Source organism: Pongo abelii, chromosome 7 (genome assembly GCF_028885655.2).
Source record: "Pongo abelii isolate AG06213 chromosome 7, NHGRI_mPonAbe1-v2.0_pri, whole genome shotgun sequence".
In the NCBI taxonomy this organism is placed as follows: domain Eukaryota; kingdom Metazoa; phylum Chordata; class Mammalia; order Primates; family Hominidae; genus Pongo; species Pongo abelii.
The window spans coordinates 85871205-85896413 of record NC_071992.2 but is presented as its reverse complement, the minus strand read 5'-3'; the positions used below and the strand labels follow the sequence as shown (position 1 = coordinate 85896413).

At 39.1% G+C, this 25209-nt stretch overlaps 1 protein-coding gene across 1 annotated transcript in view; it reads right to left on the bottom strand.

The window, feature by feature from the left end:
- XKR9 (XK related 9) overlaps nucleotides 1-25209 on the bottom strand; it is a 178618-nt gene that overhangs the window by 17755 nt on the left and 135654 nt on the right. The gene's annotated exons all lie outside the window — the stretch shown is intronic.

Here is a 25209-nt window from a genome sequence, read left to right as displayed (position 1 = left end):
CGAATGCTAAAAAGCAGCAGAACATCAACTCACAGACACCTTAGAGTTATCTGAAATAAGTTGGCTGGATGATCCCTGCTCTATTCTACAAAGGCCAAAAGAGTCCACAAACATGTGGACTAAGTAAGCAAGGCCACTGCCTCAGGATATTTTTCAAAATTAACCATCATGCTTCTGAAGTAGAGTGAATCACATTCTACCCACAGATGTATTGAGCTCTGACTCAAATTCTCGGCAGAGACTATACTATCAAAGACCCCTTAATCCATTTTATAGCCCACATTTTTCCCTGTTTTTATCCCTTTCTCACAGACTACAGCCTGAGATTCCTTTTTGTTTAGATCATATAAATGGTAGGAATTACTATACAATTAAATCATTTTTTATATCCTCTAGTCACAAAATTATTCAGGATCTGGTCACAAGACTATTAGATCAACCTTCCTTTACCAAAAAATCCACCACATACAATTCATGATTTCAATAGTGTCTCTATATATTTTGTTGGAGGAATAACAAAAGTATGAAAAACCCATTTCTGCTTTGTAACACAAATAAACAAAGCTCATTGAGTTTTACAGCAGACTTGAAACCATTACTAGTGGCTGAATTATTAAGATTTGGGAACTACAAGGGTCCCTTAAAATTTAGGGATATCTTATTTATCTTTATGACATCAGTGGCTAGCACTGCACCTAGAACACAATTAGTTCTCTTTAAATATTTGTTGGCATGAACAGCTGAAACTAACCTCTTTATATATTCTTATTTTCAAAAAATACCATAACTTAAGATGGCTGCATTACTGAACAGAAAGAATGACACTTTTAATAAATTCATGGATGCAGGTGAGGTGAGGGAATGGTTTCAGGATAAAATTGTTCCAGCTTAGATCATCTGGCATTAGTTAGATTCTCATAAGGAGCACACAACCTGGATCTGTTCACAATATGGTTCATGCTTCTTTGAGAATCTAATGCTGTGGCTTATGGGACAGAAGGTGGAGCTCAGGTGGTGATGCTCACTTACCCTCTGCTCACATCCTACTGTGCAGCTCAGTTGCTAATATGCCAAGAACTGGCAGTCCGTTGCCCAGGGGTTTGTGACTCCTGGAACACAAGTTACCAGGGGCTGGAAAAAGAGGGAATGGAAAGTTACTGTTTAATGATTATACAGTTTTTGTTTGGGATGACTAAAAATGTTCAAATCTAGAGAAAAATATTTTAAAATTCATATGGAACCAAAAAAAAACCCAAATACCCAAGGCAATCCTAATCAAAAATAACAAAGCTGGAGGCATCACACTACCCAACTTCAAACTATACTACAGGGCTACAGTAACCAAAACAGCATGGTACTGGTACAAGAACAGACACATAGACCAATGGAACAGAATAGAGAACCAAGAAATAAGAGCACACACCTACAACTATATGATCTTCAACAAACCTGACAAAAACAAGCAAAGGGGAAAGGATTCCCTATTTAATAAATGGTGCTGGGAGAACTGGCTAGCCATATACAAAGAAATTGAAACTGACACCTTCCTGACACCATATACAAAAACCAACTCCAGATGGATTAAAGACTTACATGTAGGGGGGCAGCCAAGATGGCCGAATAGGAACAGCTCCGGTCTACAGCTCCCAGCGTGAGCGACCCAGAAGACAGGTGATTTCTGCATTTCCATCTGAAGTACCGGGTTCATCTCACTAGGGAGTGCCAGATAGTGGGCACAGGACAGTGGGTGCAGCGCACCGTGCGCGAGCTGAAGCAGGGCAAGGCATTGCCTCACTCGGGAAGCACAGGGGGTCAGGGAGCTCCCTTTCCTAGTCAAAGAAAGGGGTGGCAGACGGCACCTGGAAAATCGGGTCACTCCCACCCTAATACTGCGCTTTTCCAACGGGCTTAAAAAACGGCACACCAGGAGATTATATCCCTCACCTGGCTCAGAGGGTCCTACGCCCACGGAGTCTTGCTGATCGCTAGCACAGCAGTCTGAGATCAAACTGCAAGGCGGCAGCAAGGCTGGGGGAGGGGCGCCCGCCAATGCCTAGGCTTGCTTAGGTAAACAAAGCAGCCTGGAAGCTCGAACTGGGTGGAGCCCACCACAGCTCAAGGAGGCCTGCCTGCCTCTGTAGGCTCCACCTCTGGGGGCAGGGCACAGACAAACAAAAAGACAGCAGTAACCTCTGCAGACTTAAATGTCCCTGTCTGACAGCTTTGAAGAGAGCAGTGGTTCGCCCAGCACGCAGCTGAAGATCTGAGAACAGGCAGACTGCCTCCTCAAGTGGGTCCCTGACCCCTGACCCCCAAGCAGCCTAACTGGGAGGCACCCCCTAGTAGGGGCAGACTGACACCTCACACGGCCAGATACTCCTCTGAGACAAAACTTCCAGAAGAACGATCAGACAGCAGCATTCGTGGTTCACGAAAATCCACTGTTCTGCAGCCACCGCTGCTGATACCCAGGCAAACACGGTCTGGAGTGGACCTCTAGTAAACTCCAACAGACCCGCAGCTGAGGGTCCTGTCGGTTAGAAGGAAAATTAACAAACAGAAAGGACATCCACACCAAAGACCCTTCTGTACATCACCATCATCAAAGACCAAAAGTAGATAAAACCACAAAGATAGGGAAAAAACAGAGCAGAAAAACTGGAAACTCTAAAAAGCAGAGCGCCTCCCCTCCTCCAAAGGAACGCAGTTCCTCACCAGCAATGGAACAAAGCTGGACGGAGAATGACTTTGACGAGTTGAGAGAAGAAGGCTTCAGATGATCAAACTACTCTGAGCTACAGGAAGAAATTCAAACCAAAGGCAAAGAAGTTAAAAACTTTGAAAAAAATTTAGACGAATGTATAACTAGAATAACCAATACAGAGAAGTGCTTAAAGGAGCTGATGGAGCTGAAAGCCAAGTCTCGAGAACTAAGTGAAGAATGCAGAAGCCTCAGGAGCCGATGCGATCAACTGGAAGAAAGGGTATCAGTAATGGAAGATCAAATGAAGTGAGAAGGGAAGTTTAGAGAAAAAAGAATAAAAAGAAATGAACAAAGCCTCCAAGAAATATGGGACTATGTGAAAAGACCAAATCTATGTCTCATTGGTGTACCTGAAAGTGATGGGGAGAATGGAACCAAGTTGGAAAACACTCTGCAGGATATTATCCAGGAGAACTACCCCAATCTAGCAAGGCAGGCCAACATTCAGATTCAGGAAATACAGAGAACGCCACAAAGATACTCCTCGAGAAGAGCAACTCCAAGACACATAATTGTCAGATTCACCAAAGTTGAAATGAAGGAAAAAATGTTAACGGCAGCCAGAGAGAAAGGTCGGGTTACCCACAAAGTGAAGCCCGTCAGACTAACAGCGGATCTCTTGGCAGAAACTCTACAAGCCAGAAGAGAGTGGGGGCCAATATTCAACATTCTTAAAGAAAAGAATTTTCAACCCACAATTTCATATCCAGCCAAACTAAGCTTCATAAGTGAAGGAGAAATAAAATACTTTACAGACAAGCAAATGCTGAGAGATTTTGTCACCACCAGGCCTGCCCTAAAAGAGCTCCTGAAGGAAGCACTAAACATGGAAAGGAACAACCAGTACCAGCCACTGCAAAATCATGCCAAATTGTAAAGACCATCGAGGCTAGGAAAAAACTGCATCAACTAATGAGCAAAATAACCAGCTAACATCATAATGACAGGATCAAATTCACACATAACAATATCAACTTTAAATGTAAATGGACTAAATGCTCCAATTAAAAGACACAGACTGGCAAATTGGATAAAGAGTCAAGACCCATCAGTGTGCTGTATTCAGGAAACCCATCTCACGTGCAGAGACACACATAGGCTCAAAATAAAAGGATGGAGGAAGATCTACCAAGCAAATGGAAAACAAAAAAAGGCAGGGGTTGCAATCCTAGTCTCTGATAAAACAGACTTCAAACCAACAAAGACCAAAAGAGACAAAGAAGGCCATTACATAATTGTAAAGGGATCAATTCAACAAGAAGAGCTAACTATCCGAAGTATATATGGACCCAATACAGGAGCACCCAGATTCATAAAGCAAGTCCTCAGTGACCTACACAGAGACTTAGACTCCCACACAATAATAATTGGAGACTTTAACACCCCACTGTCAACATTAGACAGATCAACGAGACAGAAAGTTAACAAGGATATCCAGGAATTGAACTCTGCTCCGCACCAAGCAGACCTAATAGACATCTACAGAACTCTCAACCCCAGACCAACAGAATATACATTTTTTTCAGCACCACACCACACCTATTCCAAAATTGACCACATGGTTGGAAGTAAAGCTCTCCTCAGCAAATGTAAAAGAACAGAAATTATAACAAATTGTCTCTCAGACCACAGTGCAATCAAACTAGAACTCAGGATTAAGAAACTCACTCAAAACCGCTCAACTACATGGAAACTGAACAACCTGCTCCTGAATGACTACTGGGTACATAACAAAATGAAGGCAGAAATAAAGATGTTCTTTGAAACCAATGAGAACAAAGACACAACCTACCAGAATCTATGGGACACATTCAAAGCAGTGTGTAGAGGGAAATTTATAGCACTAAATGCCCACAAGAGAAAGCAGGAAAGATCCAAAATGGACACCCTAACATCACAATTAAAAGAACTAGAAAAGCAAGAGCAAACACATTCAAAAGCTAGCAGAAGGCAAGAAATAACTAAAATCTGAGCAGAACTGAAGGAAGTAGAGACACAAAAAACTCTTCAAAACATTAATGAATCCAGGAGCTGGTTTTTTTGAAAGGATTAACAAAATTGGTAGACCACTAGCAACATTAATAAAGAAGAAAAGAGAGAAGAATCAAATAGACGCAATAAAAAATGATAAAGGGGATATCACCACCGATCCCACAGAAATACAAACTACCATCAGAGAATACTACAAACACCTCTACGCAAATAAACTAGAAAATCTAGAAGAAATGGATAAATTCCTCGACACATACACCCTCCCAAGACTAAACCAGGAAGAAGTTGAATCTCTGAATAGACCAATAACAGAATCTGAAATTGTGGCAATAATCAATAGCTTACCAACCAAAAAGAGTCCAGGACCAGATGGATTCACAGCCGAATTCTACCAGAGGTACAAGGAGGAACTGGTACCATTCCTTCTGAAACTATTCCAATCAATAGAAAAAAAAGGAATCCTCCCTAACTCATTTCATGAGGCCAGCATCATCCTGATACCAAAGCCGGGCAGAGACACAACCAAAAAAGAGAATTTTAGACCAATATCCTTGATGAACATTGATACAAAAATCCTCAATAAAATACTGGCAAACCGAATCCAGCAGCACATCAAAAAGCTCATCCACCATGATCAAGTGGGCTTCATCCCTGGGATGCAAGCCTGGTTCAATATATGCAAATCAATAAATGTAATCCAGCATATAAACAGAACCAAAGACAAAAACCACATGATTATCTCAATAGATGCAGAAAAGGCCTTTGACAACATTCAACAACCTTCATGCTAAAAACTCTCAATAAATTAGGTATTGATGGGACGTATCTCAAAATAATAAGAGCTATCTATGACAAACCCACAGCCAATATCACACTGAATGGGCAAAAACTGGAAGCATTCCCTTTGAAAACTGGCACAAGACAGGGATGCCCTCTCTCACCACTCCTATTCAACATAGTGTGGGAAGTTCTGGCCAGGGCAATTAGGCAGGAGAAGGAAATAAGGGGTATTCAGTTAGGAAAAGAGGAAGTCAAATTGTCCCTGTTTGCAGACGACATGATTGTATATTTAGAAAACCCCATCATCTCAGCCCAAAATCTCCTTAAGCTGATAAGCAACTTCAGCAAAGTCTCAGGATACAAAATCAATGTACAAAAATCACAAGCTTTCTTATACACCAATAACAGACAAACAGAGATCCAAATCATGAGTGAACTCCCATTCACAATTGCTTCAAAGAGAATAAAATACCTAGGAATCCAACTTACAAGGGACGTGAAGGACCTCTTCAAGGAGAACTACAAACCACTGCTCAATGAAATAAAAGAGGATACAAACAAATGGAAGAACATTCCATGCTCATGGGTAGGAAGAATCAATATCGTGAAAATGGCCATACTGCCCAAGGTAATTTACAGATTCAATGCCATCCCCATCAAGCTACCAATGACTTTCTTCACAGAATTGGAAGAAACTACTTTAAAGTTCATATGGAACCAAAAAAGAGCCCACATCGCCAAGTCAATCCTAAGCTAAAAGAACAAAGCTGGAGGCATCACACTACCTGACTTCAAACTATACTACAAGGCTACAGTAACCAAAACAGCATGGTACTGGTACCAAAACAGAGATATAGATCAATGGAACAGAACAGAGCCCTCAGAAATAACACCGCATATCTACAACTATCTGATCTTTGACAAACCTGAGAAAAACAAGAAATGGGGAAAGGATTCCCTATTTAATAAATGGTGCTGGGAAAACTGGCTAGCCATATGTAGAAAGCTGAAACTGGATCCCTTCCTTACACCTTATACAAAAATCAATTCAAGATGGATTAAAGACTTAAATGTTAGACCTAAAACCATAAAAACCCTAGAAGAAAACCTAGGCATTACCATTCAGGACATAGGCACGGGCAAGGACTTCATGTCGAAAATACCAAAAGCAATGGCAACAAAAGCCAAAATTGACAAATGGGATCTAATTAAACTAAAGAGCTTCTGCACAGCAAAAGAAACTACCATCAGAGTGAACAGGCAACCTACAATATGGGAGAAAATTTTCGCAACCTACTCATCTGACAAAGGGCTAATATCCAGAATCTACAATGAACTCAAACAAATTTACAAGAAAAAAACAAACAACCCCATCAAAAAGTGGGCGAAGGACATGAACAGACACTTCTCAAAAGAAGACATTTATGCAGCCAAAAAACACATGAAAAAATGCTCACCATCACTGGCCATCAGAGAAATGCAAATCAAAACCACAATGAGATACCTTCTCACACCAGTTAGAATGGTGATCAATAAAAAGTCAGGAAACAACAGGTGCTGGAAAGGATGTGGAGAAATAGGAACACTTTTACACTGTTGGTGGGACTGTAAACTAGTTCAACCATTGTGGAAGTCAGTGTGGCGATTCCTCAGGGATCTAGAACTAGAAATACCATTTGAACCAGCCATCCCATTACTGCGTATATACCCAAAGTCATGCTGCTATAAAGACACATGCACACGTATGTTTATTGCGGCACTATTCACAATAGCAAAGACTTGGAACCAGCCCAAATGTCCAACAACGATAGACTGGATTAAGAAAATGTGGCACATATACACCATGGAATAGAATGAAGCCATAAAAAATGATGAGTTCATGTCCTTTGTAGGGACATGGATGAAATTGGAAATCATCATTCTCAGTAAACTATCGCAAGGACAAAAAACCAAACACCGCACGTTCTCATTCATAGGTGGGAATTGAACATTGAGAACACATGGACACAGGAAGGGGAACATCACACTCTGGGGACTGTTGTGGGGTGGAGGGAGCGGGGAGGGATAGCATTAGGAGATATACCTAATGCTAAATGACGAGTTAACGGGTACAGCACACCAGCATGGCACATGTATGCATATGTAACTAACCTGCACATTGTGCACATGTACCCTAAAACTTAAAGTATAATAATAATAAAATAAAATAAAGAAATTATAAAGAAGCAGAAAAATAACAACAATAATAATAATAAATAAAAAGAAAAAAAAAGACTTACATGTAAAACCTGAAACTATAAAAACTCTAGAAGCAAACCTAGGCAATACCATTCAGGATATAGGCATGGGCAAAGATTTCATGACAAAGATGCCAAAAGTAATTGCAACAAAAGCAAAAATTGAAAAATGAGATCTAATTAAACTAAAGAGCTTCTGCACAGAAAAAAAAATCAACAGAGTTAACAGACAGCTTACAGAATGAAAGAAAATGTTTGCAAACTGCATCTGACAAAGGTCTAATATCCAGCGTCTATAAGGAACTTAAATTTACAAGAAAAAAACAAACAGCCTCATTCAAAGGTGGGGTGAACAGACACTTCTCAAAAGAAGACACATGCGACCAACAATCATATGAAAAAAAGCTCAGTGTCACTGATCATTAGAGAAATGCAAATCGAAATCACAATGATATACCATCTCAACCTAGTCAGTGTGTTTTACTAAAAAGTCAAAAAAAAAAAAAACATACTGGTGAGGCTGTGGTGAAAAAAGAACACTTTTACACTGTTGGTGGGAGTGTAAATTAGTTCAACCATTGTGGAAGACAGTGTGGTGATTCCTCAAACACCTAGAGACAGAAATACCATTCAACCAGGCAATCCCATTGCTGGGTATATACCCAAATTAACATAATTGTTCTACTATAAAGACACATGCACGTGTATGTTCATTGCAGCACTGTTCACAATAGCAAAGACATGGAATCAACCTAAATGCCCATCAATGGTCAACTAGATAAAGATAATGTGGTACATAAGCACTGTGGAATATTATGCAGCCATAGAAAAGAATAAGATCATGTCTTTTGTGGAAACATGGGTAGAGCTGGAGGCCACTACCCTTAGCAAAGTAACACAGCAACAGAAAACCAAATACTGCATGTTCTCACATGTAAGTGGGAGCTAAATGATGAGAACACATGGACACATAGGGGGAACAATGCACACTGGGCCCACCAGAAGGCAGAGGGTGGGAGGAAGAAGAGGATCAGGAAAAATAACCAATGGATACTAGGCTTTATACCTGGGTGATTAAATAATCTGTATAACAAGCCCCCATGACACACATTTACCTATGTAACAAACCTGCACATCCTGCACATGTACCCCTGAACTTAAAATAAATTTTTTTAAAAGCTCAGGAAATGATAGTGGTGATGGTTGTATAATTGTGAATGTACTTGAATCATACACATAAAAATGGCTAAAATGGGCCAGGCATAGTGGCACCTGCCTGTACTCACAGCTATGGGGAAGGCTGTGTGGCAGGAGGATCATTTGAGGCTAGCCTGGGAAACATAGCAAAACCCTTCAAAAATTGTTAAAATAGTAAGTTTTATGTTGCATATATTTTACCCCAATAAAAAAAGGCATAGTGACTACCAAATATTAAAATAATGCCTCACAAACTGCTGTGTAATAATTCACTCTACAAGTGTGAAGACTCTAAGGTGTACATACTGTATAAATTACCTATCTTATTTAACCCCAAAAGAAACCAATGCTAATCAGTTAATGAGCAAATAGGTAAAATAGCTGAATATTAAAAATAAAGATGGACTACAATTCCCTTATCAGTAGCCTTAGCACTTTACAAAGTAGTTTGAGAACACTGTATGTTTTATTCTACTTACGAGTAAACTGAATAAGAATGGGTAAAAAAAAATGTTGTCCTAACAGAATTTGAAATAGCTATAGAATGATGACTGCTGAAGATATGCTAATTTGATAACTGAATAAATATTTTTAAAGGTCATTAGATTCATTCTGTAACAAGTAACTTCACATGTGAATATTAAAATATACATTATTTGAAAACAAAAATATAAAGAATATGGTCAAAACAGACAAGTTAGAAAACTAAATCCTCCAAAGGGTTAAAATAAGCTGTAGTCTTTAAGCAATCACCCTCTAGAACCATGTCTTCATAAATTTGATTCATTTATAGAGTGTTTTTGATGATAGGCAATTCTTTGTTGAAAGTTAAGTGCTCTTTTATATGAATAAATAAAAAAGGCTTTGGTTTGAACTAATACATTATTTTGACAAATGTTTATTGGAAACCCAGTTATGGGTTCATAAATCAGAGTTCTTTGTGGTCCATCAGGTGAGCTCACCAATGCCACCAGATGTCACGGCAAATACCAATAGGGTAATTAAAACAAGTCCATGGAATGCAGTCCCTCTGCTACACAATGACAATAGTCAAAACAAGAAGAAATAGCTTATTATCTTTAATTTAACCTACTGAAAATACTTCTGCAAGATGTCATAAGAATACCTTCAAAGAAAAAAAAAAACATTTGTTTTCTATTTACTGTTGTATTAAAATGACAAGGTCAAACATGATGCATGATCTGTCAGACAGATTATTTCCAAACCTATCTCACAATAAAAAGAAGGAAAATCATCTGCATGCAGTAACTAAACTATATCCTTAGAAAAATTATTCCTCTTTTTTTCTTCCTTTTCTTCCCTTCCTTTCTCTCCACCCCTTTTTTAAAATAGCTATTATTTCCTGAAAAGTGAGTCCTATTAATACCTAATGTACCTGGCCCAATGCACATCCAGTTGCATATTGCATGGGCCTGAACTGCTTTTAAAAATTCCATGATTAAAAGCTTGCATTCTTTTCTACCAAATAGAAAACATTTGGCAAGAAAATTCTAGCAAAACACCAAACCCATTTTTGACAAAAAACTGGAAAGACTTTTTACTCTGAAGACTTTTGAAAGTCCCTGTATAGTCCCGGCACTACCAGCCATGAAAAAGAAGGGGAACAAGGCTTTTAATTAAAATAGTCATTTGCATAATATAGCTTAGAGTGGGAAATTTTCTTGAAGGATTCCACCCTGTCAGAACAATAGGTAGTCCTCTGCATAATTCATCCTAAACGGTCATAAGTAACACAGGCCAACACATTAGAGATTGCCTCTAAACCAACCGGGCAGCTCCATGTAAAGGGCCAGTATGGTAAGGCCATATAAGGAGAGCTTTGCTATTACTCTGTAACTTCACTGCCCATGCCTGCTGCTTCACTGTTGATGATAATATAAACAGACAGTGAGTGACAATTTAAAATGCTAGCTATTGAACTACTCTAATCTTAAATCAAAGAAATTATGTCATCAAGACTGACTTAAAAGAGCAATGTCTAAATACAGGTGTTATTTATGAATGACAAAAATGTTGCCATTGTATCACAGGACAATGTTCAGAAAGAACTGAACTGGGACCTGGGTCTTCCAGAGCATCTCTGATTCCACATTATCTGGGTAATCCCATATTTTTTAAAAAGTTATTATTAAATGGGTGCCTAAACTATAAAGACAGCTAGTTGGCAAGAAAGAACTGGGGAATAAGACAGCCGGAATAAGCCCTGTCAACATCAAAACAAATATTATACACTGACCTCAGAAACTTTTCTGTCCAAAGAACCACAATTTGATGGGACTAGCGTATAGAGAAATTTATATTCCAGGGTGTTATTATAAACAATAGAGCAACAGTCTGGCAATTTTCGGAGTTTAACAGCTAAGTGTGGTCAGGGAAAGAGTGAGAGAGAGACCTACTGGTGCTGCCGTCATCCCAAGCTAACTGTGGGCATACTCAAAGATGTGCCTCCCTAAGGAACGACATCAGAGGCTTAACAACGTAGGGTTGGGGGTCATATAGCAGAGAGAACATGGGAGAGACTTTATATAATAATCCAGCCAATCACTAAACAAATAAATAAGAAACTAACAAAAACCAGTCCCAGGGTAGCGCCCAGAGTAGCTATATTATCAAAAATAGCAACCAACAAAAAATTATGAGGCAAGCAAAGAAACAGGAAAGTAAGATTAATTCTCTGGGAAGTGGGAGAGCAGACAACATAAATTTCCTGTCAAAACAACTAGATGTCAGATTTAACAGAAAAATAGTTCAAAGTAGCCATCATAGAAATAAAGGAAAGCAGCTGGGCACGGTGGCTCATGCCTGTAATCCCAGCACTTTGGGAGGCTGAGGTGGGTGGATCACCTGAGGTAAGGAGTTTGAGACCAGCCCGGCCAACATGGCGAAATCCTGTCTCTATTAAAAATACAAAAATTAGCCAGGCATGGTGGCATGCGCCTATAGTCCCAGCTACTTGGGGAGGCTAAGGCAGGAGAATCACTTGAACCCAGAGGCAGAGGTTGCAGTGAGCCAAGACTGCGGCACCACACGCCAGCCTGGGTGACAGAGCAAGACTCTGTCATAAATAAATAAATAAATACATACATACATACATACATACATACATGATTAAAGAAGTAAAGAAGGATATATTGACAATATTATACCAAATAGACAATACCAATAAATAGAAATTTTTTAAAAAAGGAACCAAATCAAAATTCTGGAGTTGAAAAGTATAATAACTGAAGTAATTTATTTGCTAGAAGGTCTCAACAGGATGTTTGAATTGAAAGAAAAAAGAACTTGCAAACTAGAAGATAAATTGACAGAGATTATGCATGCAAAGGAACAGAGAGAAAAAAAATGATGAGGAAAAAATAAACAGACCCTCACAGAAATATGGGACAGCATTAAATGCACCAACATGCACATAAAGGGAGTATCAGGAGAGGAGAAATGAGAAAATTCGTAACCAAATGAGATTTCACCAAGAATTCAAAGTTAAACATCCAAAACTCAAATAATGTAATAGGTCATATAAGTAACCTAAAAAACAAAAATCACATGATTATCTCAATAGACACAGAAAAAGAATTTGAAAAAAAATCCATTACCCTTTCATGATAAAAAAAAATTCAATAAATAGGAATAGGAGGAAATTTCCTCAACCTAATGAAAAGCATCTATAAATACCCATAGTTAACATCATACTTAGTGGTGCAAGACTGGATGCTTCCCCTTAAGATAAGCCACAAGACAGGGATGTCCACCCTCACCACTTCTATTCGACATTGTACTGAGGTTCTAGCCATGGCATTAAACAAGGAAAAGAAATAAAAGGTATCCAAATTGGAAGAGGAGGCAAATGATCTCTATTTGCAGATGACATGATCCTATATGTAGAAATCTTAAAGTAGCCCAAAAAACTACTGGAGCTAGTGAATAAGTTCAGCAAGACTTCAAGATTAATATACAAAAATCAACAGTATGTCTATACATTTGCAATGAGCAATCCAAAAATGAAATTAAGAAAACAATTCTATTCACAGTAGCATCAAAAAGGATATAACACTTAGGAATAAATTTAACAGAAGTACAAAACTTATACTCTGAAATCTATAAAAACATTGTTGAAAGAAACAAAACATCTAAATAAATGGAAAAAACATCTCATGTTCATGGACCAAAATATTCAATACTACTTAAATGGCAGTATTCCCCAAACTGATCCATAGATGCAAGCCCTATCAGAATCCCAGCTAATTTCTATGTAGAAAGTGACAAGCTGATTCTAAAATTCATATGAAATTGCAAGGGACTCTGGACAATTAAAATAATGCTGAAAATGAATAATAAACTGAGGAATCACACTTCCCAATTTCAAAACTTACTATAAAGCAACAGTAATCAAAACAGTGTAGTACTGACAAAAGAATAGATCTATAGAGTGGTCGAACAGAATTGAGAGGCCAGAAATAAATCCGTGTATCTAAGGTCAACTGATTTTCAATAAGGGTGCCAAGACTAGTCAATGAATGAAGAATAGTCTTTTCAACAAATGGTACTGGGGTAACTGGATAGCCATAGGCAAAGGAATAAACACTTATCTCACACTCAAATCAACTCCAAATAGATCAAAGACCTAAATGTAAATATAATGCACATATTATAAAAGTCTTAGAAGAAAACATAGGAGCAAATCTTTATGACCTTTTTGAATATGAAACCAAAATCTTGAGCAGCACAAGAAAAAAGCTGATAAATTGGACTTTGCTATGGTTTGTCCCCACCAAAACTCATGTGGAGGCATGGTCCTCATTGTAGCTATGTTGGGAGCTTGTGCCTTTAAGAGGTGATTAGGTCATTAAGGGGGATTAATGCCTTTTATGGGTAAATTCTCACTCTCACAGGACTGGATTAGTTATCTTGAGAGTGGTTTGGAAAGTGAGGCTGCCTCTCGTGTTTGGTCTCTGCACATGCCCACTTCCCCTTCCACTTATCTGCCATGTTATGATGCATCATGAGGCCCTCACCAGAAGCCAGCCAGATGTGGCCACTCAATATTGAACCACTCAGCCTCTAAAATCGTAAGATAAATAAACCTCTTTCCTTTACAAATTACCAGGACTCGGGTATTCAGGTATAACAACAGAAAACACATTAAAACAGACTTCATCAAAATTTTTAAATGTTGTGTTTTAAAGAAGCCAGTCACAAAAGACCACATCCTATATGATTCCATTCATATGAAAGTCCAGAATAGGGAAATCTATAAACAGAAGGCAGATTGTGGTTGCTTAGGACCAGAATCAGTGAGAGGGAAAATGGGGTGGAGGAGCGAGAGTTGTATTAATCATGGTTCTACAAAGACAAAAAATCAATTGGTTGAATATATAGAGAGATTTGCTTCAAGGAATTGGCTTACACAATTGTATTAGTCAGGGTTCTCCAAAGAAACAGAACCAATAGGGTATAAAGAGAGATACATGAGATGGGCTTTATTATGGGAATTGGTTCATGTGATTATGGAAGCTGAGAAGTCCCACAATATTACGTCTGCAAACTGGAAAACCAAGGAAGCTGGTGGCATAGCTCAGTCCAAGTCCAAAGGTGTGAGAACAAGGGAAACTGATGGTATAACTTTTACTTCGAGCCCAAAGACCTCAGAATATGGGGTGACAGAGCAGGTGTGGAGGTTTTGTCACAACTCTCAGAGTCCAAAGGCCAGAGAACTTGAAGTTCTGGTGTCCAAGGGCAGGAGAAGATAGATATCTCAGCTCCAGAAGAAATGGCAAATCACCTTTCCTCTGGCTTTTTGTTCCATCCAGGCCCTCAAATGATCGTATGGTACCTACCCATATTGGGTGAGGGTACATCTTCCTTACTTAGTCCACTGATTCAAATGTCAATCTCTTCAAGAAGTAGCCTCACAACCACACCCAGAAATAATGCTTTACCAGGTATCTGGGTATCCCTTTACCCAGTCAAGTTGACACCTAAAATTAACTATCACAGGCCGGGCATGGTGGCTCACACCTGTAATCCCAGAAACTTGGGAGGTTGAGTCGGGTAGATCACTTGAGGTCAGGAATTCAAGACAGCCTGGCCAACACGGTGAAACCCCATCTCTACTAAAAATACAAAAATTAGCCAGCCATGGTGGCAGGTGCCTGTAATCCCAGCTACTTGGGAGGCTGAGGCAGGAGAATCCCTTAAACCTCCGGAAGGCGGAGGCTGCAGTGAGCCGAATCGCGCCACTGCACTCCAGCCTGGGTGACAGAGTGAGACTCCATCTCAAAAATAATAATAACTATCACAATTATGGAGGCTGGCAAGCCCAAAATCAGCAGGGTGGGCCAGCAAGCTATAAATAGCATGAGCCAATACTGCAGTTCAAGTCTGAAGGCCAGAATTCTCTCTTGCTTGAGGCAGGTAAGTCATCTGTTCTATTCACGTGTTCAACTAAATAGATGAGGCCCATCCACACTACGGAGGGCAACATGTTTTGCTCCAAGTCCATTCGTTTAAATATTAATCTCATCCAAAAACATCTACACAGAAATATCCAGTACAACATTTTTTACCACTTACCTGGGCATCATGGCCCAGCCAAATTGACACATAAAATTAACCATCACAGAAAGGATAAAAGTAACAGTTTATTTTTGTAGGTAATGAAAATGTTCTAAAGTTAATTGTGGTGATAGTTAAAGATTAGAAAAGTTTAATGGTTTTAGTCTATTTTAATGACTAGGCTAAAAACCATTGAATTTTATACTTTAAACAGTTGAATTGTATGAATTATATATCAAGAAAGTTGTTTTCTAAAAGGAAGAGCAGACTCCAATGGCAATCTTCATATCCTTGGAGAATGAAAAAAAGTTATTTTACCTGCAATTTTTTAAAAAGCTGTACATCTACAGATACCAAGAAAACCTAAATCACTCCTCTGGAGTGGTAACCAATCAGTTATTTAACAGATATTTATTAAGACTTATCCCAGAACATGACTGAAGACATAGACAGCCCTCCAAAGCACATGCTGATGGATTGATTTATTGCTCCCAAAGTGGAATCAGATGATTTTCCTAGGGGAAAAAAATATACTCCATTCACTTTTCTAGGAGCTCAGAAAAAGTAACAGTATTCTGCTGTTAATAGAAACTCCTAGAAATTCTATGCAAAGTTCACAGAGCAACACAGAAATGCAATCCCTAATCTATATGACCTCATATTCCAGTTAGCAAGACACACTACCAGACACAAAACAAAACTATAAATAAAACCATTGTTTAACCTTAAAGCAACCATAGCTAAAGGGGCTCTATAGTTCAGAAAAAAAATAAGAGAAATAATATTTATCAATAAATATTTGATGAAATCCTACCATGCACATAAGTGCATTCTTGCATACACACACCACACACACACACGCATTTATACATACTTCCAAATCCCAGAAAATAATTTGCAATTTAAGCCTTATTCCTGATCTAATCACTACTTGTATTTAACAGTCTCAGCAGATTATATTTTCTAAATATCAGGAATAAACACAACATGCAACAGTCTAATGAAAAACTAAAATGTTATATGCAAAAGGATTAAACCTATTTGTCATATAGTCACAGTGATACCCTAGGGTGGCTGGTCTGTCACCAGCCAGAAACCTCTGTGGCCGGTGATGCCTCTGCTTGGGGTTTGCTTGCACCTGCTGGGTTCGTTCCACCCAAACGGCCTGGCAGGCTGCACTCAACTCGCACTACTGGCCTGGATCCCATGCCTGCCAAGGGTGAGCCAGGCACAGAGTGGTGAGAGGTGTGTGAGTGAGCAAGCATGGGTCCAGCCACTGTGCACAGCCAGGCGTGCCAGCTGCAGCAGGGGGGCAGCTCCAGGCACTGGCACAGATGCCGGCTCCATGTGAGGCTGTGGCTGGACCAAATGTACCACAAGTGGCTTCTGCTGCAGGCACCAACATCTAGACAAAGGGAATTTGGTGGCACCTGAAAGCTTGGAGGCACAAGTAACCACAGAACTCCAAAGAGGGTGTTACAGTGTGTCACAGCCCTGGCTTGGGGAGCCCTGAGGTCTGGACTCCCAGAAGGGCTGCAGCTCTTCTCTCCTTCTCGTCACCTACAATGTGGCAGGCATGGAGCATGTTTCAGCCCCGTTTGTATTACAGCTCTTTCAGTCACACCATTCAGCAGGCCCCAAGCTCTTGTCCCACATCCAGGAAGAGTGAGGTACACAAACAACTGGAGGGTAAGCAATGCAGAGAAGATCTTCATTGAGCGACAGAACAACTCTCAGGAGACCTGAAGTGGGTCACTCCTTTGGGTAGCTACTTTCTATAGGCAGGTCATCCCGATGAATGCCCAGCTCTCAGCAGAGAGGATACCCATGGTGGGTAGCTCCTTTCCACAGGCAGGTCGTCCAGGTAAGTGTTCAGCTCTCAGCAGAGAGGAGACCTATGGTGGGTAGCTCCTTTATGCAGGCAGGTCATCCTGAAGAGTTGAGGAGACCTGAAGTAGGTAGCTCCTCCCCAGAGCTTGTATTCCCAATGTCTGTGTGAGTCTGGCTGAGTCTGGGGTTTTTGTGGGCTCAGAAGGGAGGAAGTGCATGCTAATTGGTCCATGGGCAGCTATGGGCAAGCCCAGAAAAAGCACCATAAGTTCTCATCTGGGCAGCGGATTCTACCCAGAACTGACAGCCTGGCCTCCAGGCTTCAGGCTGTCCCTGGCTAGAAGGTGGGGCTTCACTGGGAACCTGCCCTTTTCCACCAGGAACCTGTCTGCCTCCTGCCACCATCAACATGCCGTCCACAGCGCCCAGGCTCCTCGTGCCAAGGGGCACCTGCAGACCTGCACAGAGCCACCCTCAGCCCCCACCAGCCTCCCTCCCACACGTTTGTCAACACCCAAAGTCTAGAGGGAGCCAAGGTTGCAGGGGGCTGGCATGTTAGTGCCTCTCTGAGTGCACACACACCCAGCCAGGTCACAATAGCACCCAGGCTTGGCTCCAACTTTGCTCCACACCAGAGAAGGTGCCAGGAGTGGGGAGAGACTAGAAAGCAGGAGCAGGCACTTCCAAGCCTGTGGGGGGAAGGGGGCTTCCTGGGCCCCTGCGAGTGCAGGGATGCCCAGGTCTAGAGCTGCAGCTGGGCAGCTACAGCTGCACCCAGGAGCACAGGTCTCCCACTGACTCAGTAGGGGGCAGGGCTCCCACCTGCTCCTGCTCCTGCTGGCTCTGCAGAACAGGGCAGCCCCAGCCACACCTCCCCCACTGCAACCCACTTCTTCACAGTGGCCATTCCAGATGGGCCGCTACTGTCGTTAATATAATTCTAAATTTTTTATATGATTATTGCTGTCTCGTACATGTGGAAGTAATTTTACAAAGATATAATAACAACATCAAAATCAAGTTCAAAAAATACTATCTTGGTGAAAGAATATCAAAAACAGAAAATTTCAGGGATAGTAAAAGTCTACAAAACACCATCACATATAGCATCTCACTGATTTTTCACAATAGTCCATGAAGACATTATTATTATTAAATATGTAATTCTTATTTTACATATGCAGAAACTGGGTCTTAAATGACTCATCAATGTCATCCAAAAAACAATGTCAAGTCTAGGAATCAAACTCCAGTCTTTGGACTTTAAATAAAAATTTCCACATTGCAATTAAAAGTAATTGTTGCCTCAAGCCAAGAATTAAGACTACTCAGAAAGGTATCTAAGACTCTACCTATCTATCTTAATCTGTTTTCTGTTGATTATAACAGAATACCTGACACTGGGTAATTTATAAAGAAACAAATGTATTTCTTACAGTTCAGGAGGCTGGGAAGTCCAAGGTCAAGGGACCACATCTGGTGAGGCCCTTCTTGCTGGTGGGAACTCTCTGCAGAGTCTCAAGGCCACACAGGGCATCCCATAGCAAGGGGGCTGACTATGCTAGCTCAGGTCTCTCTTCTACTTCTTAAAAAGCCACCAGTACCACTCCCATGATAACCCATTAATGTATTAACCTATTAATCCACTAATCTATGAATGGATAAATTCATTCGTAAGGCAATGCATTCATGACCCAATCCCCTGTGGAAAGCAGTTTGGAGATTTCTCAAAGAACTAAAAACAGAATTACCATTCAACCCAGCAATACCATTACTGGGTATATATCCAAAGGAAAATAAACCATTCTACCAAAAAGTCACCTGCACTCATGTTTATCTCAGCACTATTCACAATAACAAAGACATGGCATCAACCCAGGTGTTTATCAATGGTGGACTGAATAAAGAAAATGTGGTAAATATACACCACAGAATGCTACACAGCCATAAATAAGAACAAAATCATGTCCTCTGCAGAACCATGGATAGCTGGAGGCCATTATCGTAAGTGAATTAACACAGAAACGGAAAACCACATGTTCTCACTTATAAGTGGGAGCTAAACAATGGGTACACATGGACACAGAGATGGGAACAATAAACACTGGGGATTCCAAAAGGGAGAAGACAGGGAGGAGGGCAAGGGTTGAAAATTTATCCATCATGTACTATGTTTACTACTTGGACAATGGGATCAATAGACGCTAAAACCTCAGCATCACACAATATACCAGTGTAACAAATCTGCACATATACTCCTGAATCTGAAAAAAAAAAAAAGGCCCCACCTCTCAATACTGCCACATTGGGGATTAAGTTTAAGCATGAGTTTTGGAGAAGACAAACATTCAAACCATAGCACTATCAAGACAGAATTTTTAAAGTGCAGCAACAGCAGCAAAGAAATTTTCAAGTTCTGTACCAGTCTAGGCAAAAAGAAAATATAACATTCCTGCAAACTACATCTTTTCATTTTCCTCTAGTCCTTTCCTACCATCAAAGCAATATATCTAAAAGAAAGAAACAGCAAATTCCCTATACTCTGTGATCTTTATATTCCATGAAGAATATAATTATAATATATAATTATATTTTATATATTTTATACATTATATATTTGTATATATCATATATTTACAATATATTTTACTTTATTTGTTTTATATATAATTATATTTTATATTATATATAATTATATTCTTTATATTCTATATTCTTTATTCTGTTTCAATAAGCACTTCAGGTGATTCTGATGCACACTAAAGGATGAGAACCACTAGTCTATGAGAAGCATAGTATTCATATTTGAAGATATGAATGTATAATCGTATTCTCTATGGAATATAATTATATACTATATGCTGTTTATTTTACTGTATATAATTATATATTTATTATATACTGTTTAACATTTTTAAAAAGTACTTAAGTCCCACTTTCACAAAATAAAAGGCACAAATCTTAAAATGAAGGATACCATTTAACTACATAATCATCTCTGTAACAAACTAGATCTAATATCAAAATATAGCCTCTTTGGGAAACCACAAATGGTTCATGTTAACCCCAAAGACTACTATGTATATGTGCAAATGCTCACCTAGAAAAGTCCAACTTTGAATTTATTGTAATCATTAAGTGGGGCATCAGCCAGAGTTAGAGATGCATTATATATCTCTGACCCCCACAATCACAAGGACAAGATTTACAATTGGAAATGAGCATCAAGATATTGTGCGAGAAATTAATGTTTGGCTTTGGTGTTCTCCTGGCTTGTTAGCAATACATAGTTGATCCCATAAACCAGGGAACAAATTAAGCAGCACGTCCAATTTCTCTGTGGTTCCACTGCCCTCTAGTGGCTGTTTTGAAACTAGTTATTAACTGATAGCCTTCAAAAGTCAACCGGGATTTTCAAAGAAGAGAGGGGAGAACAGCAGCATCAGCAACATCCGGGAACTTTTTTAAACATGCAAATTTCAAGCCCTACCTAATGCCTACTAAAAAGAAACTCGGGATAGGGGCCAGCAATGTGTTTCAATAAGCACTCCAGGTGATCCGGATGCACAATAAAGGTTGAGAACCACTAGTCTATGAGGAGAGTATTCATATTTGAAGATGTGAATGTATATAGGTGCATATGAGTGTTCTTTTACGAAAGTATTGCTCATAATTATTTTTCTTTTTTAAATTTCAAAAGGCCTTTTATATGCACATAATAATCTAGAAAAAGCTCAAAATTTGGTTGCGGAAATTTAAGTCTTATAAAGCCATGACTGAACCATATAGAACATAAGAGGATAAAATTAAGTTCATTCTATATTAAAAGTTCATTTTAAAAGCTTACTATTTAGCCAAAACATCTGACCAGGATCTTCCCATTTATTTCTTGGCTATAAAACCAATAAGAAAATGTTCATTGGATGGAATGAATACTTAATCTATGTTTGTGTGGGACACTTAGCATTCAAGCTCCTTAGTAGATGTATAATATATTATTTACTACCCTTTTTCCCATTACATATATTGTTAATTGGATTATTCAAGCTAACAGTGACACAATTCCAGCTCTACCTTGAGCTAAAGCTGAAAAATATTTAGGCTAGACTTTTTTTAAAAAACTATATCATAGGCAAATAAATCATTTAGGCTGGCATGGTAACTCATGCCTGTAATCCCAGCACTTTGGGAGGCCGAGGCAGGTAGATCACTTGAGGCCAAGAGTTTAAGACCAGCCAGGCCAACATGGCAAAACCCAATCTCTACTAAAAATACAAAAATTAGCCAGGCGTGGCGGTGCACACCTGTAGTCCCAGCTACCTGGGTGGCTGAGGCACAACAATCACGTGAACCCAGGAGGTGGAGGTTGTGGTGAGCCATGATTGCACCACTGCACTCCAGCCTGGGTGACAGAGCAAGACTCTATCACAAAAATAATAATTTTTAAATCATGCATAACTTAGCATAGCTGTAGGTAACCTATTTGTCAGATAAAGATAGCTTGGTTTCACAAAAAATAAACTGGATTTGAGGTGAAAAATCCGAGATTTGATCTGTGTGGACTTTGGCAAATTACTTAAACTCTACGAACCTTGGTTCTCTCAGATAAAGGGTAGTGATGATAATAATAACTATATTGCAGTTTTTATCAGGGTCATAAGTAGGGATGAGAGAGGACTAAATGTTAAACTTAAAAAGCTTTACACATCTTGTCTAAGTAAATACTACAGAAAGATTTTTTTTTGAGGTCAAGTCTCGCTCTGTCGCCCAGGCTGGAGTGCAATGGCATGATCTCGGCTCGCTGCAGCTTCTGCCTCCCGAGTTCGAGGGATTATCCTTCCTCAGCCTCCCAAGTAGCTGGGATTGGAGGCGCCTGCTACCACAGCTAGCTAATTTTTGTATTTTAAGTAGAGATGGGGTTTCACCATGTTGACCAGAGTGGTCCTAAACTCCTGACGTCAGGTAATCCACCTGCCTCAGCCTCCCAAAGTGCTGGCAGAAAGATTGGCAAACATTACAGAAAGATTACTGAAAATGTTATAGATTAATAAGAAGGTGGGTTTATCTCTTACTGCACAAATCATCTCACAAATAACCACTATGAACTATGAACTCTGGACAAAATACTGACAATTACCTCAAAGCACTTGACAGCAAAAAAAAGCAAGCAGACACTGGAGAGAGGTCGACATCTGGAAGAAGGAATGGCACTAAGTGAGAGCAGACCCCACTCAGCACACCAACTACACAAAATCCAAATTTAAAAACCTACAGTTTTAGTGGTTTCAAGGCCCAGAGAACAGAGTATGTGGTGACCACAACTGCTGAAAAACGAGGTGGAAAATCTAGGAGAAAAATTGAACCAACAGAAAGGAAGTCTCACTTCATATATTAATTCTGCCCAATTTTAGGCTGACCTTGAACTATGCATATAAGGGGAAGACTGTGCAGCTCACTGAAGGTTAAATAAAGATTGTTTAGAGTTCAGAGTTTAAAGTTCAAGTTACTGCCTGCTGTAAAGAAAAAAAAAATGTTCCTCTGAAGAACAAAAATAATCAAGAGGATCTAAAATGTATCATTCATACCATCCAGGACACGATTCAAAATTAGTAGCCATATGAGCAAACGTGAAAATGTAACCCCTACTCGAGAAAAGGCAATCAATGGAGACCAATCCCAAAATGACCCAGGTATTGGAATTAGTGGACATATTTTAAAGCAGCTATTTTAAATATGATCAAGGCTATAAAGAAAAATATGCTTATGATAAATAAAAATACATAAAATTTTAGCAAAGAAATATAAACCATAAAAAAACCCAAGGAAATTTCAAGAATATAAAAATACAGTATCTGAAAAATGTTAAAAATTCATTATATTAACTTAACAGTAGATTGAAGATAGGGGGAATGTCAACCTGAAGAAAAATCCAATCTGGAGAACAGAGAAACAAATTGGAAAAAAATGAACAGAGCCTCAGGAATATGTGGGAGAATATCAATAGGTCTAACACGTGTGGAAGTGGAGTCCAAGAAGATAAAGAGGCAGAAAAAGCATGAGAATAATAATGGCCAGAAACTTCCTAAATATAATAGAAGACAAAAATTTACAGGTTCAAGAAACTTGGAGAACCCTATGTAGGAGACATACAAAGAAAAAACTAGAAAAAAAATACTATACACATGAACACAGTAGTCATACAACTGCAAACCAACGGCTAAAGGTAAAAATTTCAAGAATAGCTAGAAAAAAACAAATTACACACAGGGGAATAATGACGTAAATGATCACTAACTTTTTATCAGAAACAATGGAGACCAGACAATAGTGGAGTGATGTCTTTAAAACACTTAAAGGAAGAAAAAAACCTGTCAACTCGGAACTCTATATCCAACAAAAATATCCTACAAGAATGAAAGATAAATAAAGATATGTTCAGATTTTAAAAAAATAAAAAAAGAATTTGTCAGTAACAAACCTAAACTATAGAAAAAAACTATAATAAATTATCTAGGCTGAAGGGAAATAATAACACATAGACATTTAAATCTTCAGAAACAAACGAAAACACTTTCACTTTATGATTCAAAGTCTTTTGGCCCTTTATTACTCAAAGATTCTGACTCAAGTGCTGCCAAGCGGCTTAACTTCTTTTCTCACCTTCACCCCACAAACATACATGCAAATATATACACCAAACATGCAGAAACAGGGAGCTATGTAATTATACAAGAATCATGTGCCCAAGGTAAACCGCAGATTTCCTACCTCCCACAAGAGTAAATGGTTCACACTGCTTAACTTTCTCAAAGAGTAGCATAGGGGACATATTACTGAGTTTTTGCCCAGTTTTAATCTGGTTATTTAGGCTTTTTTGTTGTTGTTCAGTTACAGAAGTTATTTATATACTCTGGATATTAACTCTTAATTAAATATAGACAGTTCTCCAAAGAAGATATATGAATGGCCAATAAGCACATAAAAAGATGCTTAACATCACTAATCATTAAAGAAATCCAAATCAAAACTACAAAGAAATATCATCTCATATTCATTAGGGTGACCATTATCAAAAGAAAAAAAAACAGAATACAACATGTGTTGGTGAGGATATAGAGAAACTGGGGCATTTATGCAATGTTGGTGGGATTGTAAAATAGTACAGCCATTATGGAAACAGTATGACGGTTCCTCAAAACAACTACCATATGATCAAGAAATCCTACTTCTGAATAGGATTTAAAACAGAATTACCACGTGATCAAGTAATCCCACTTCTGAGTATATATCCAAAAGAACTGAAAGCAGAATCTCAAAGAAGTATTTGTAAACCCATGTTCACTGTTGCACTATTCACAATAGCCAAGAGGTGGATGCAACCCAAATATCCATTCATCAATCCATTCATCAATGAATGAATGGATAAAGAAAATGTGGCACATACATACAATGGAATACTATTCAGCCTTAAAAAAAGAAGTAAATCTTGTCATATGCTAAAATATGAAGTTCAAAGACATTATGCTCAATGAAATAAGCCAGTAACAAAAGACAAATACAATTTGACTACGCTTATATGTGTCTTAGTCTGTTTTCTGCTGAATACCAGGGACTGGGTAATTTATAAAGAAAAGTTTACTTCACTCATGGTTTTAGAGCCTGGGAAGGCCAAGAGCATGGCACTGGCATCTGGTGAGGGCCTCTTTGCTGTATCATAACACGGCAGAGGGCATCAAATAGTGAGGGCAAGAGTGTGCTAGCTCAGGTCTCTGTTCCTCTTCTTATAAAACCACCAGTCCCATCATGGGGAACCCACCCTGATAACCTTATCTA